Source organism: Cryptomeria japonica, unplaced genomic scaffold, assembly GCF_030272615.1.
Source record: "Cryptomeria japonica unplaced genomic scaffold, Sugi_1.0 HiC_scaffold_51, whole genome shotgun sequence".
In the NCBI taxonomy this organism is placed as follows: Eukaryota; Viridiplantae; Streptophyta; class Pinopsida; order Cupressales; family Cupressaceae; genus Cryptomeria; species Cryptomeria japonica.
Window position 1 is genome coordinate 125001 of NW_026728873.1, and position 15000 is coordinate 140000.

The 15000-nt window shown below is 59.6% G+C and overlaps 1 non-coding gene across 1 annotated transcript; it reads right to left on the reverse strand.

The window, feature by feature from the left end:
• Positions 1-2498: 2498 nt before the first annotated feature.
• LOC131862751 (5S ribosomal RNA) lies at positions 2499-2617 on the reverse strand. The gene has a single exon (XR_009361688.1). It is a non-coding gene; the product is annotated as a 5S ribosomal RNA (ribosomal RNA).
• Positions 2618-15000: the final 12383 nt, after the last annotated feature.

Here is a 15000-nt window from a genome sequence, read left to right on the forward strand (position 1 = left end):
ACCTTGGCCGGGGTGGGCACCTTGGCTGGGTTTGCCCAGGGTGCGCTCCGAAGCGGGGTTACTGGAGCGCCCCCTCTTTTTTTGTCAGAGCGTTTGGTGGGGTTTCTCGCATTGGCTCTTCCCAGGCCCGGTTGTTGGGTGCGCTCCCACCCTGGCGCGCGCGAAGTTGGAAGTTGGGTTAATTGCCCGGGCGCGCACCTTCGCCAGGGTGGGCACCTTGGTGCGCACACCTTGGCTGGGCTGCGCACCAGGGCGGGCTCAAGATGGCACCAGCATTCCCTTTTTCTCACTATCTTTCAAAACGGAAATTTTAAAATCTCGTTTTTTTTTTGCCTTTTATGGAAATTAGTGAAGGCATCGCATCAAAGGTGCGCACCTCGCTGCCCACCTTGGTGTGCTCCGAGGTGCCCACCACGGTGCGCAACGCCGGTGCGAACCCGGGAGCGCCCCGATGTGTGCTCCAAGGTGCGGCGTGCACGAAGTCGGACCCCGGTTTGCCCCGGGTGCGCACCTCGCGTGCACCTTGGTGCGCACACCTTGGCTGGGTTGCGCGGCCTGGTGGGCACCATGGTGCGCACCAAGGAGCGCTCCGAAGTGTGCTCCAAGGTGCGGCGTGCACGAAGTCGGAGCCCGGTTTGCCCCGGGTACGCACCTCGCGTGCACCTTCGCCGGGGTGGGCACCTCGGCTGGGTTGCGCGCCCTGGTGCGCACCAAGGAGCGCTCCGAAGTGTGCTCCAAGGTGCGGCGTGCACGAAGTCGGAGCCCGGTTTGCCCCGGGTGCGCACCTTCGCCGCGGTGCGCACCATGGCGTGCACGAAGTCGGAGCCCGGTTTGCCCCGGGTGCGCACCTCGCGTGCACCTTCGGCGGGGTTGCGCGCCCTGGTGGGCACCATGGTGCGCACCAAGGAGCGCTCCGAAGTGTGCTCCAAGGTGCGGCGTGCACGAAGTCGGAGCCCGGTTTGCCCCGGGTGCGCACCTCGCGTGCACCTTCGGCGGGGTTGCGCGCCCTGGTGGGCACCATGGTGCGCACCAAGGAGCGCTCCGAAGTGTGCTCCAAGGTGCGGCGTGCACGAAGTCGGAGCCCGGTTTGCCCCGGGTGCGCACCTCGCGTGCACCTTCGCCGCGGTGGGCACCATGGCGTGCACGAAGTCGGAGCCCGGTTTGCCCCGGGTGCGCACCTCGCGTGCACCTTCGCCGGGGTGGGCACCTCGGCTGGGTTGCGCGCCCTGGTGCGCACCAAGGAGCGCTCCGAAGTGTGCTCCAAGGTGCGGCGTGCACGAAGTCGGAGCCCGGTTTGCCCCGGGTGCGCACCTCGCGTGCACCTTCGCCAGGGTGGGCACCTCGGTGTGCTCCGAGGTGCGAACCCGAGAGCGCTCCGAGGTGCCCACGAAGTCGAAAGTCGGGTTAATTGCATTGTTTTCCCCGGGTGCGCTCCGAGGTGCGCAACATCGGCGCGCACCAAGGAGGGCTCCGAAGTGTGCTCCAAGGTGCGCACGATGGCGTGCACCTCTGGTGCGCACGATTCGGAGCTCGGTTTGACCGGGGTGCGCACACCTTGGCTGGGTTGCGCACCTTTTGTGCGCTCCAAGGTGCGCACGAAGTCGGAGCTCGGTTTGCCCCGGGTGCGCACCTTCGCCAGGGTGCGCACCTTGATGCGCACGCCTTGGCTGGGCTGCGCACCTTGGTGGGCGCCATGGTGCGCACCTTTCGTGCGCTCCAAGGTGCGCACGAAGTCGGAGCTCGGTTTGCCCCGGGTGCGCACCTTGGTGGGCGCCATGGTGCACTCCGAGGTGCCCAAGATTGGTGCGCACCAAGGAGCGCTCCGAAGTGCGCTCCAAGGTGCGCGCGAAGTCGAAAGTTGGGTTAATTGTCCGGTTTGCCTCGGGTGCGCACCTTGCGTGCACCTTCGCCAGGGTGGGCGCCTTGGTGCGCACACCTTGGCTGGGCTGCGCACACCTTGGCACCCGCGTTTCCTTCATTTTAAATTTTTTTTTTTTACAATCTCTCAAGTGGGAAATTCTATAATCTCAACTTTTTTTGCCTTTTCAGGAAACTTTTGAATGGAGCGCATCATTGGTGCGCTCCGAAGTGTGCTCCAAAGCTCTCTCCAGCTGCGTGCACCTGCCCCGGCCGCGCACCCGGCCCCGCCCAGCTTCGCTCACCTGTCCCGGGCGTCTGGTGCGGAACCTTAGAGTAAGAAACATCACCGTGCACCTTGGCCAACGTGCGCGACTCGACCGAGCGCGCACTGGCCGAGGTGCACACCGATTTCACCTGGGTGCGCGCGCAGCACCTCGGGCGCACCGGGGTGCGCGCACAACGCCCGGGTTGCACCGTGGCCTGTGTGCTCGGGGCGCCTCGGGTGCGCGCTCGGTGTCGCCCCCCGCGCGCGCGGTAGTGCGGGCAGCGCACCCCGGCCCGGCCCGGCCCCGACGAGAACGCAAACGGGCAAAAGGTTTATTCAAATAGCATTGCGACGCCCGGCGAAAAACTAAAAAAGGGTGCAACACCGGGACTTCCCGGGAGGTCACCCATCCCAGTACTACTCCGGCCCAAGCGCGCTTAACTGCGGAGTTCTGATGGGATCCGGTGCACTAACGCTGGTATGATCGCACCCGTTATGAGCTTGTCGCAGTGTGTACTTAGCAAACCGCGACCCACGTGCGAATCCACCCCGGCCACCCACCCCCGTCGAGGTGCACACCCTCCCTCGCGAAGTGCGCCCCGTTCGCCAAGTGTGAGCCCTGCCCGGGTGCGCGCACCTTGCTAGGGCGTCGGGTGTGCACCCGGCCCGGCCTACGTGCGTGCACCTGGAGGGGGCGTCGTGTGCGTGCAGTGTCCCGTCTGCAACGCGGTGCCCACACACCACCTCGGGCGCAACGACCTGCGCTCACATGTGGGCCGAGTGCACCTTGGTGCATGTTCGGGGCGCCTCGGGTGCACGCTCGATCTTGCCCCGGTGCACCAAGGCGCTCGGTTTGCCCCGGGTGCGCACTTGGTGCAAGGTGGGCACCCAAAATAGGGATCAAGCACCAAAACACAAGTTTCGGGATGCAAAATGGGACCCAAGGACCACAAATGCGTTCCAAGACCCATGATGGGTCCACGAGAACAAAAATGTGTTCCGAGACTTAATAAACAAATATTGGGTTTTAGGAGAAGAAACATGCTCTGATGCCCAAAACGAGAATCGACCCCGAAAAGGCCACAGGCCAAAAGTGGGATGCGAGACAAAAAAAAATGGGACCCGAGGACCAAAATTGGGTTCCCAGGTCGAAGACAGGGCAACCGGACAAGAAACGACCTCTAAGGCTCGAAATGAGTCCCGACGACTAAAACTTGACAAGAAGCACCCATCAGGCACCCAACTCGACACCCATGGGATGCCGACCCACCCGGGCTTCCACCTAGCACACCTTGGCACCCACCCACCCTCGCACCCAACCTCGCACCCAACTTAGCACCTTTGAACCCACATTGGCACTCACCCTGACCCTGGCACCTTGGAACCCACATTGGCACTCACCTTGACCCTGGCACCCACCTTTGCACTCACCTTGGGACCCACCCTGGCTCCCACCTCGGCACCCACCCAGACACCCACCTTGGTTCCTTGGCACCCACCTTGGATCCTTGGCACCCACCCCGACACCCACCTTGGCACGCAACTTGGCTACTTGCCACCCACCTTGGCTCCTTGACGCCCACCCCGACAACCACCCCGTGACCTACCCTGGCTAGGGTTGGTGCACACCCACCCTGGTGCCCACCTTGGCACCCACCCTATGACCCACCTTGGCACGCACCTTAGTACCCACCCCGTTACCCACCCTAGGACCCACCCCGTGACCCACCTTGGCCAGGGTGGGTGCACCCACCCTGGTGCCCACCTTGGCACCCACCCATCCTAGCACCCAGCCTGTGACCGGGCTTGGAACCCAACCTTGCACCCGCACCCGTCTTGGCCAGTGTGGGTGCGCACCCATCCTGGCACCCACGTTGTGACACACCCTTTAACCCACGCACCCTAGCACCCACGTTGGCACCCACCTTGGAACCCAACCTAGCAACTTGGCACCCACCCCGTGACCCACCTTGGCATCCACCATAGCAGTCGCCGACTTGGCACCCACCTCGGCACCCACCTTGACACTTGTGGACCCACCTTGCCACTCACCCTAGCATCGACCCATCCTAGCACCCACCTTGGCACCTTTGCACCCTAGCACTCACCCATCCTAGCACCTAACCTGTGACCCACCTTGACACTCACCCTCGCACCCACCTTGGAACCCAACCTAGCACCCACCCACCCTGACACCAACCCTAGCACCTACCCACCCTTGCACCCACCCTGTGACCCATCTTGGCACCCACCCATCCTACCACTCAACCTATCACCCACCTTCTCACCCACCTTGGCATCCACCTTAGCACCCACCCACACTGGCACCTTGGCACCCACCTCGGGCAAGGTGGGTGCACACCCACCCTGGCACCCAATTTAGAACCCACCGAGCATGTTACCCACCTTGGCACCCACATTGCAGCCCACCCTAGTACCCACCCTATGACCCACATTGGCATCCACACCCTAGCACCCAGGCACCTCGACACCCGCCTTGACACCCACCCTAGCACTGAACCTGTGACCCACCTTGGAACTCACCCTAGAACCCACCCACCCTGTGAACCACCTTGGCATCCACCTTAGCACCCACCCACCTTGGCACCCACTCTAGCACTCACCCATCCTAACACCCAACTTGTTACCCACCTTGGCACCCGCCCTCGCGTCCACCTTGAAACCCACCCTAGCACCCACCCACGCAGGAGCCCACCTTGGCACCCAACCTAACACCCACGCATCCTGGCACCCAACTTGTGACCCACCTTGGAACCCACCCTAGTACCCACCTTTGAACCCACTATATCACCAACCCACCTTGGCACCCACCCTATGACCCTCTTTGGAATCCACCCTAGCACGCACCCACCCTGGCACCCACCATGGAGCGCACCCTAGCACCCACCCACCTCGGCACGCACCTCAACACCCACCTTGGTGTGCGCACTGCGCCAACCTCTCAAAGACCCTATGTGGTGCGCTCCAAAGTGTACACCTTTGGTGCGCTCCAAGGTGCGCACCTTTGGTGCACACCGAGGTGCACACCAAAGTGTGCACCGAGGTGAGCACCAAAGTGCACTCCAGGGTGCACACCAAGGCGTGCACCTTTGGTGCGGTCAATGCAAACGAATTCGGAAGTTGGGGTCGATGTCCTAATCGCTGCTGCAGACTACACGTATGAGAATCGGACAAATAGCTTTATATAGGGGAGGTGTTGCGTTTGATGGGTCGACTCCCCTGGTTGTGTGCACTGCACCAACTTCAAAGACCCTGTCTTGTTTAAGAAGTCAAAAGTTGGGGTGGATGTCCTAATCATTGCTGCAGTCTACGCATGTATGAGAATCAGACAAATAGCTTATATAGGGGAGGTGTTGCATTCGGTGGGTTGACTCCCCTGGTTGTGCGCACTGCGCCAACCTCAAAGACCCCGCATAGCAGAAGAAGTCGGAAGTCGGATTTTGGTGAGCACCAAGGCGTGCACCTTTGGTGCGGTCAACGCAGACGAATTCAGAAGTTGGGGTGGATGTCCTAATCGTTGTTGCAGGCTACACATGTATGAGAATCAGACAAATAGCTTATATAGGGGAGGTGTTGGGTTTGATGGGTCAACTCCCTTGGTTGTGCGCATTACGCCAACCTCAAAGACCTTGTTTTCGTTAAGAAGTCAAAAGTTGGGGTCAATGTCCTAATGGCTCCTGCAGGCTACACATGTATGAGAATCGGACAAATAGCTTATATAGGGGAGGTGTTGGGTTTGATGGGTCGACTCCCCTGGTTGTGCGCATTACGTCAACCTCAAAGACCTTGTTTTCGTTAAGAAGTCAAAAGTTGGGGTCGATGTCCTAATTGCTCCTGTAGACTACACATGTATGAGAATCAGACAAATAGCTTATATAGGGGAGGTGTTGGGTTTGATGGGTTGACTCCCCTAGTTGTTCGCATTACACCAACCTCAAAGACCTTGTTTTCGTTTAGAAGCCGAAAGTTGGGGTCGATGTCCTAATTGCTCCTGCAGGCTACGCATGTATGAGAATCAGACAAATAGCTTATATAGGGGAGGTGTTGGGTTTGATGGGTCGACTCCCCTGGTTGTGCGCATTGCGCCAACCTCAAAGACCCTGCATTGCGGATGAAGTCGAAAGTCAGAGTTTGGTGTGCTACAAGGTGTGGTCGAAGGTGCTCACCTAGGTGTGCACCTTTGGAGCACAGGAAAAGTGCCCTCCAAAAGTGCGCACCTTTGGAGTGCACAAAAGTGCCCTCCAAAAGTGCGCACCTTTGGAGCGCAGAAAAGTGCCCTCCAAAAAGTGCCCTCCAAAAGTGCGCACCTTTGGAGCGCAGAAAAGTGCCCTCCAAAAAGTGCCCTCCAAAAGTGCGCACCTTTGGAGCGCAGAAAAGTGCCCTCCAAAAAGTGCCCTCCAAAAGTGCGCACCTTTGGAGCGCAGAAAAGTGCCCTCCAAAAAGTGCCCTCCAAAAGTGCGCACCTTTGGAGCGCAGAAAAGTGCCCTCCAAAAAGTGCCCTCCAAAAGTGCGCACCTTTGGAGCGCAGAAAAGTGCCCTCCAAAAAGTGCCCTCCAAAAGTGCGCACCTTTGGAGCGCAGAAAAGTGCCCTCCAAAAAGTGCCCTCCAAAAGTGCGCACCTTTGGAGCGCAGAAAAGTGCCCTCCAAAAAGTGCCCTCCAAAAGTGCGCACCTTTGGAGCGCAGAAAAGTGCCCTCCAAAAAGTGCCCTCCAAAAGTGCGCACCTTTGGAGCGCAGAAAAGTGCCCTCCAAAAAGTGCCCTCCAAAAGTGCGCACCTTTGGAGCGCAGAAAAGTGCCCTCCAAAAGTGCGCACCTTTGGAGCGCACAAAAGTGCCCTCCAAAAGTGCGCACTTTTGGTGCGCACCAAGGCGCTGGTTCGGTCGTTGCAGGCGAGTTCGGAAGTTGGGGTCGATGTCCTGAGCGGAGGTGCAAACTACACAGGTGTCGGAATCGGACAAATAGCTTATATAGGGGAGGTGTATGCTTCGATGGGTCGACTCCCCAGGTTGAGCGCACCGCGCCAACCTCAAAGACCCTACGGTATGGATGAAGTCGGAAGTTGGGTCCGATGACCGATTCGATTAGTAGGTATGCTCATGAGGTCGGAATTTGGGTCCGATGACCTGCCATGTGCAGGAAGGCGAATGTTGACACTGTGCGTTGCAAGGTGCACACCAAGGCGCTGGTGCGGTCTTTTTAGTCGAGTTCGGAAGTTGGGGTCGATGTCCTGATCGGAGGTGCAAGCTACACAGGTGTGGGAATCGGACAAATAGCTTATATAGGGGAGGTGTATGCTTCGTTGGGTCGACTCCCCGGGTTGAGCGCACCGCGCCAACCTCAAAGACCCTACGGTATGGATGAAGTCGGAAGTTGGGTCCGATGACCGATTCGATATGTAGGCATACTCGCGAGGTCGGAATTTGGGTCCGATGACCTGCCACGTGCAGGAAGGCGAATGTTGGCACTGTGCGTTGCAAGGTGCGCACCAAGGCGCTGGTTCGGTCGTTGGAGGCGAGTTCGGAAGTTGGGGTCGATGTCTTGATCGGAGGTGCAAACTACACAGGTGTGGGAATCGGACAAATAGCTTATATAGGGGAGGTGTATGCTTCGTTGGGTCGACTCCCCGGGTTGAGCGCACCGCGCCAACCTCAAAGACCCTACGGTATGGATGAAGTCGGAAGTTGGGTCCGATGACCGATTCGATATGTAGGCATACTCGCGAGGTCGGAATTTGGGTCCGATGACCTGCCATGTGCAGGAAGGCGAATGTTGGGACTGTGCGTCGCAAGGTGCGCACCAAGGCGCTGGTGCCGTCGTTGCAGTCGAGTTCGGAAGTTGGGGTCGATGTCCTGGTCAGAGGTGCAAACTACACAGGTGTGGGAATCGGACAAATAGCTTATATAGGGGAGGTGTATGCTTCGATGGGTCGACTCCCTGGGTTGAGCGCACCGCGCCAACCTCAAAGACCCTACAGTATGGATGAAGTCGGAAGTTGGGTCCGATGACCGATTCGATACGTAGGCATATTGGCGAGGTCTGAATTTGTGTCCGATGACCTGCCATGCGCAGGAAGGCGGAATTTGGGTCCGATGACCGAGTTGATGGCGTGCCATGCGCAGAAAGGCGGAATTTGGGTCCGATGACCGAGTTGATGTTGATGGCCCGCCATGCACAGGAAGGCGGAATTTGGGTCCGATGACCGATTTGAAGGCGTGCCATACGCAAAAAGGCGGAGTTTGGGTCCGATGACCGAGTTGATATTGATGGCCCGCCATGCGCAGGAAGGCGGAATTTGGGTCCGATGACCTGACATACGCATGGAGTCCGACTCGGGGGCCGATGTTCGATTCGATGACTTGCATTGTGGGTAAAGTCGGAAGTTGTGGTCTTTGACCCGATTCGATGACCAGACTTCGGCTGCTTGAGAATCGGACAAATAACTTATATAGGGGAGGTAGTGTTCTCGAGCATCCTCCCCCCGTGCCCGTTTATGTCGATTGATGCTGGTGCTCGACTGGTTGGAGCGCTCGGATGCAAAAATCTTGCACCAGGATTTATCGATTGTGATGGACACGGCAAGTCTCCTGATTGCTATGCAGGAGCTCATCGTGAATCTCTATGCGGCCTTGGTATGGACTCGACCTGCGGAATGGTTCGGCAATGGTAGTCGCTCCAACACGTCCTTGCAATGGCCACAGAGGTGATTCGACTAGAGCTCCAGTCTAGCTTTTGGGTTGCTTGGCGGACTGGTATAGCCGCGATCGAGTTCCGGCCATGAACGTTTTAGATAGCTCTTGGGCTTTCTGGGACGGAAGTCGGAAGTTTGGGCTGTTGTCCGATTTGATGACCATTCTTCGGATGTGTGAGAATCGGACAAATAACTTATATAGGGGACTGTGTTGTCTCACGCAGCCCCCTCCGTGCCCCTCTATCTCGACCGATGTTGGTGCTTGAAAGGGTTGGGATCGCTCGGATTTATAAACGTGCACCACCATTTGTCGAGTGTGAGGGACGCGGCAGGTCTCCTAAATGCTATGCGGGCGCTCTCTGAGAATCTCTATCCGGCCTCGACACAGACTAGTCTTGCTGAATGGTTTGGCACTGGTAGTCGATCCAACACGTCATTGTTGTGGCCGCCTAGGCGATTCGATTCGAGCCCCCGTCTAGCTTTTGGGTTGCTTGGCGGATTTTGCCCTATCCGCAAGTGAGCTCGGTCCCTAAACGTTCGAGAAACCCGATTGCTATGCGCCGACTCTCTTTTTTGCGAGCCTCCATCTAGCTTTTGGGTCTCTACGGAACGGAAGTCGGAATCTGGGACCGTTGTTTGATTCGACGAGGCAGACTACGGTTGTGCGAGAATCGGACAAATAACTTATATAGGGGAGGTGTTGACTGGAGCATTCTCCCCCGTGCCCCTCTAACTCGACCAATGCTGGCGCTCGAACGGTGGTAGCGCTCGGATTTTCATTGAGCGCCAGCATTGGTCGATTTAGAGGGGCATGCGAGATTCCCGAATGCTATGCGAGGGCTCTAACGGAAATGTCTATTGGTTTCGGTATGGATGCAATTGCGAGTGGTTCGGCAAAGGTAGTCGTTCCGATGCGTCCATGTCGTGGCCAAATCGATAATTCGATTTGAGCCCTCGTATAGCATTTGGGTCTCTCGATGTGATTCCGCATTCCAGTCCCTTTGGGCACTGCTTGAGCCGCATCCCAGGGGGTTCCCTTCCCAATAATCTGCCTCGCAACCCGATTGCTATGCGGTGAGGCTCCTCGGCCGCCTCGGAACTATCTGTGTATCAGACGCATCGCGGGATAAGGGGTTGGCAACGGTAGTCGCCCCAAGCGCGTCCGATGCTTGGACCATTCCGAGGCGGCCCTGAAGCCTCTTCCGTCTAGCCGTTGGGTCCTTCTCGCCGCATCCCTCGCCTCGCACCCCGATTGCTATGCGGTGAGGCTCCTCGGCCGCCTCGGAACTATCTGTGTATCGGACGCGTCGCGGGATAAGGGGTTGTCACTGGTAGTCGCCCCAAGCGCGTCCGATGCTTGGACCATTCCGAGGCGGCCCTGAAGCCTCTTCCGTCTAGCCGTTGGGTCCTTCTCGCCGCATCCCTCGCCTCGCACCCCGATTGCTATGCGGTGAGGCTCCTCGGCCGCCTCGGAACTATCTGTGTATCGGACGCGTCGCGGGATAAGGGGTTGTCATTGGTAGTCGCCCCAAGCGCGTCCGATGCTTGGACCATTCCGAGGCGGCCCTGAAGCCTCTTCCGTCTAGCCGTTGGGTCCTTCTCGCCGCATCCCTCGCCTCGCACCCCGATTGCTATGCGGTGAGGCTCCTCGGCCGCCTCGGAACTATCTGTGTATCGGACGCGTCGCGGGATAAGGGGTTGTCACTGGTAGTCGCCCCAAGCGCGTCCGATGCTTGGACCATTCCGAGGCGGCCCTGAAGCCTCTTCCGTCTAGCCGTTGGGTCCTTCTCGCCGCATCCCTCGCCTCGCACCCCGATTGCTATGCGGTGAGGCTCCTCGGCCGCCTCGGAACTATCTGTGTATCGGACGCGTCGCGGGATAAGGGGTTGTCACTGGTAGTCGCCCCAAGCGCGTTCGATGCTTGGACCATTCCGAGGCGGCCCTGAAGCCTCTTCCGTCTAGCCGTTGGGTCCTTCTCGCCGCATCCCTCGCCTCGCACCCCGATTGCTATGCGGTGAGGCTCCTCGGCCGCCTTGGAACTATCTGTGTATCGGACGCGTCGCGGGATAAGGGGTTGTCACTGGTAGTCGCCCCAAGCGCGTCCGATGCTTGGACCATTCCGAGGCGGACCCGAAGCCTCTTCCGTCTAGCCGTTGGGTCCTTCTCGCCGCATCCTTCGCCTCGCACCCCGATTGCTATGCGGTGAGGCTCCTCGGCCGCCTCGGAACTATCTGTGTATCGGACGCGTCGCGGGATAAGGGGTTGTCACTGGTAGTCGCCCCAAGCGCGTCCGATGCTTGGACCATTCCGAGGCGGACCCGAAGCCTCTTCCGTCTAGCCGTTGGGTCCTTCTCGCCGCATCCCTCGCCTCGCACCCCGATTGCTATGCGGTGAGGCTCCTCGGCCGCCTTGGAACTATCTGTGTATCGGACGCGTCGCGGGATAAGGGGTTGTCACTGGTAGTCGCCCCAAGCGCGTCCGATGCTTGGACCATTCCGAGGCGGACCCGAAGCCTCTTCCGTCTAGCCGTTGGGTCCTTCTCGCCGCATCCCTCGCCTCGCACCCCGATTGCTATGCGGTGAGGCTCCTCGGCCGCCTTGGAACTATCTGTGTATCGGACGCGTCGCGGGATAAGGGGTTGTCACTGGTAGTCGCCCCAAGCGCGTTCGATGCTTGGACCATTCCGAGGCGGACCCGAAGCCTCTTCCGTCTAGCCGTTGGGTCCTTCTCGCCGCATCCCTCGCCTCGCACCCCGATTGCTATGCGGTGAGGCTCCTCGGCCGCCTTGGAACTATCTGTGTATCGGACGCGTCGCGGGATAAGGGGTTGTCACTGGTAGTCGCCCCAAGCGCGTCCGATGCTTGGACCATTCCGAGGCGGCCCCGAAGCCTCTTCCGTGTAGCCGTTGGGTCCTTCTCGCCGCATCCCTCGCCTCGCACCCCGATTGCTATGCGGTGAGGCTCCTCGGCCGCCTTGGAACTATCTGTGTATCGGACGCGTCGCGGGATAAGGGGTTGTCACTGGTAGTCGCCCCAAGCGCGTCCGATGCTTGGACCATTCCGAGGCGGCCCCGAAGCCTCTTCCGTGTAGCCGTTGGGTCCTTCTCGCCGCATCCCTCGCCTCGCACCCCGATTGCTATGCGGTGAGGCTCCTCGGCCGCCTTGGAACTATCTGTGTATCGGACGCGTCGCGGGATAAGGGGTTGTCACTGGTAGTCGCCCCAAGCGCGTCCGATGCTTGGACCATTCCGAGGCGGACCTGAAGCCTCTTCCCTCTAGCCGTTGGGGCTTTCTCGCCGCATCCCTCGCCTCGCACCCTGATTGCTATGCTGTGAGGCTCCTCGGCCGCCTTGGAACTATCTGTGTATCGGACGCATCGCGGGATAAGGGGTTGGCAGTGGTAGTCGCCCCAAGCGCATCCGATGCTTGGACCATTCCGAGGCGGCCCTGCAGCCTCTTCCGTCTAGCCGTTGGGGCCATCTCGCCGCATCCCCCACCTCGCACCACGATTGCTATGCGGTGAGGCTCCTTGGCCGCCTCGGAACTATCTGTGTATCGGACGCATCGCGGGATAAGGGGTTGTCACTGGTAGTCGCCCCAAGCGCGTCCGATGCTTGGACTATTCCGAGGCGGCCCTGCAGCCTCTTCCGTCTAGCCGTTGGGGCCATCTCGCTGCATCCCCCACCTCCTCGGCCGCCTCGGAACTATCTGTGTATCGGACGCATCGCGGGATAAGGGGTTGGCAGTGGTAGTCGCCCCAATCGCGTCCGATGCTTGGACTATTCCGAGGCAGCCCTGCAGCCTCTTCCGTCTAGCCTTTGGGGCCATCTCGCCGCATCCCTCGCCTCGCACCCCGATTGCTATGCGGTGAGGCTCCTCGGCCGCCTGGGAACTATCTTCGTATCGGACGCATCGCGGGATAAGGGGTTGTCACTGGTAGTCGCCCCAAGCGCGTCCGATGCTTGGACTATTCCGAGGCGGCCCTGTGGCCTCTTCCGTCTAGCCGTTGGGGCCATCTCGCCGCATCCCCCACCTCGCACCCCGATTGCTATGCGGTGAGGCTCTTCGGCCGCCTTGGAACTATCTTCGTATCGGACGCATCGCGGGATAAGGGGTTGTCACTGGTAGTGGCCCCAAGCGCGTCCGATGCTTGGACTATTCCGAGGCGGCCCTGCAGCCTCTTCCGTCTAGCCGTTGGGGCCATCTCGCCGCATCCCCCACCTCGCACCCCGATTGCTAGGCGGTGAGGCTCCTCGGCCGCCTTGGAACTATCTTCGTATCGGACGCATCGCGGGATAAGGGGTTGTCACTGGTAGTCGCCCCAAGCGCGTCCGATGCTTGGACTATTCCGACGCGGCCCTGTGGCCTCTTCCGTCTAGCCGTTGGGGCCATCTCGCCGCATCCCCCACCTCGCACCCCGATTGCTATGCGGTGAGGCTCCTCGGCCGCCTTGGAACCATCTTCGTATCGGACGCATCGCGGGATAGGGGGCTGTCACTGGTAGTCGCCCCAAGCGTGTCCGATGCTTGGACCATTCCTAGGCGGCCCTGAAGCCTCTTCCGTCTAGCCGTTGGGGCCTTCCCGCCCCATCCCTCGCCTCGCACCCCCGATTGCTATGCGGTGAGGCTCCTCGGCCGCCTTGGAACCATCTGTGTATCGGACGCATCGCGGGATAAGGGGTTGGCACTGGCAGTCGCCCCAAGCGCGTCCGATGCTTGGACCATTCCGAGGTGGCCCTGAAGCCTCTTCCGTCTAGCCGTTGGGGCCTTCCCGCCCCATCCCTCGCCTCGCACCCCGATTGATATGCGGTGAGGCTCCTCGGCCGCCTTGGAACTATCTGTGTATCGGACGCATCGCGGGATAAGGGGTTGGCACTGGTAGTCGTCCCAATCGCATCCGATGCTTGGACCATTCCGAGGCGGCCCTGCAGCCTCTTCCGTTTAGCCGTCGGGGCCTTCCCGCCGCATCCCTCGCCTCGCATCCCGATTCCTATGCGGTGAGTCTTCTCGGCCGCCGCGGAACTATACCTGTTATTGCTACTGCATCCTTCGGCTGGTAACCTCCTCTGCCGCCTTGGAACGTTCTCTTTGTCGGACGCGTCGCGGGATAAGGGGTTGGCACTGGTAGTCGCCCCAAGCGCGCCCGATGCATAGACCGCTCCGAGTCGACCTTGCTTTCAGCCTCTCACATGCATAGACCTCTCTGAGTCGACCCTGCAGCCTCTCACGTTTAGCCTTTGGAATCTCGCCTCACAACATGATTGCTATCCTTGATGCATCCCTTGCCTCGAGCCCTGATTGCTTTCTTGGCTGCATCCCTCCTCTCCTCACAGCCCGGTTGTCATCACTGCTTCATCCGTCGCTTCATGCATTCTGGCTGCTGGGCCCTTCCCACCGCACACCTCGATTGCTATCTCTTCTGCATCACACACCCCGATTGCTATCTCTGCTACATCCCTCGGCTCTCACTTCTGCATCCTTCGCCTCACACCTCGATTGCTATCAATGCTGCATCCGTAACCTCACACCCCGATTGCTATGCGGGGAGGCTCCTTGGCCGCCTTGGAAATTTCTGTGTGTCGGACGCACCGCGGGATAAGGGGTTGGCACTGGTAGTCGCCCCAAGTGCGCCCGATTCTTAGACCGCTTCGAGGTGACCTCGTAGCCTCTTTCGTCCAGGCTTCCTGCCTTCAACGCCCTTTTTACACCTCGATTGCTATGCGCGGGCTCGTTGGCGTCTATCACCTCTCTGCGAAGAGTGGCACGATGATTGTTGGGGTAAATCGTAGCAGTCCGATCTCTGGCCTTGGGCCATTGTGAGGGCTGATCGATTTCCTGTGCGCATCTCGTGTTCGCCCAGTAACAGACTCGACGACTTGTAATCGGTCTTGTTCCCGATTGTTCCTGGAGGTAGTCTTCGGAACTCTTGGATTTGACCTGTCACTCGAACTGTCCTCTTCCGAGGATGCTTGTGTGTGTGTGCTTGTGCCATTTCCTTGGCGGTATTAACGAGATATTAAAGAGCGGAGTGAGCGCCTCGCCCAGCTATGTTTGGGGCTCTCACTCCCTTACCCGGTGTGCGACCGCTTTGCACGTAGGTTGCGGAGCATCGCGACTCTTTCGATGTTTGGCGGTTGTCTTCCGGTGATGCGTTGGTCCCGAAGTGCA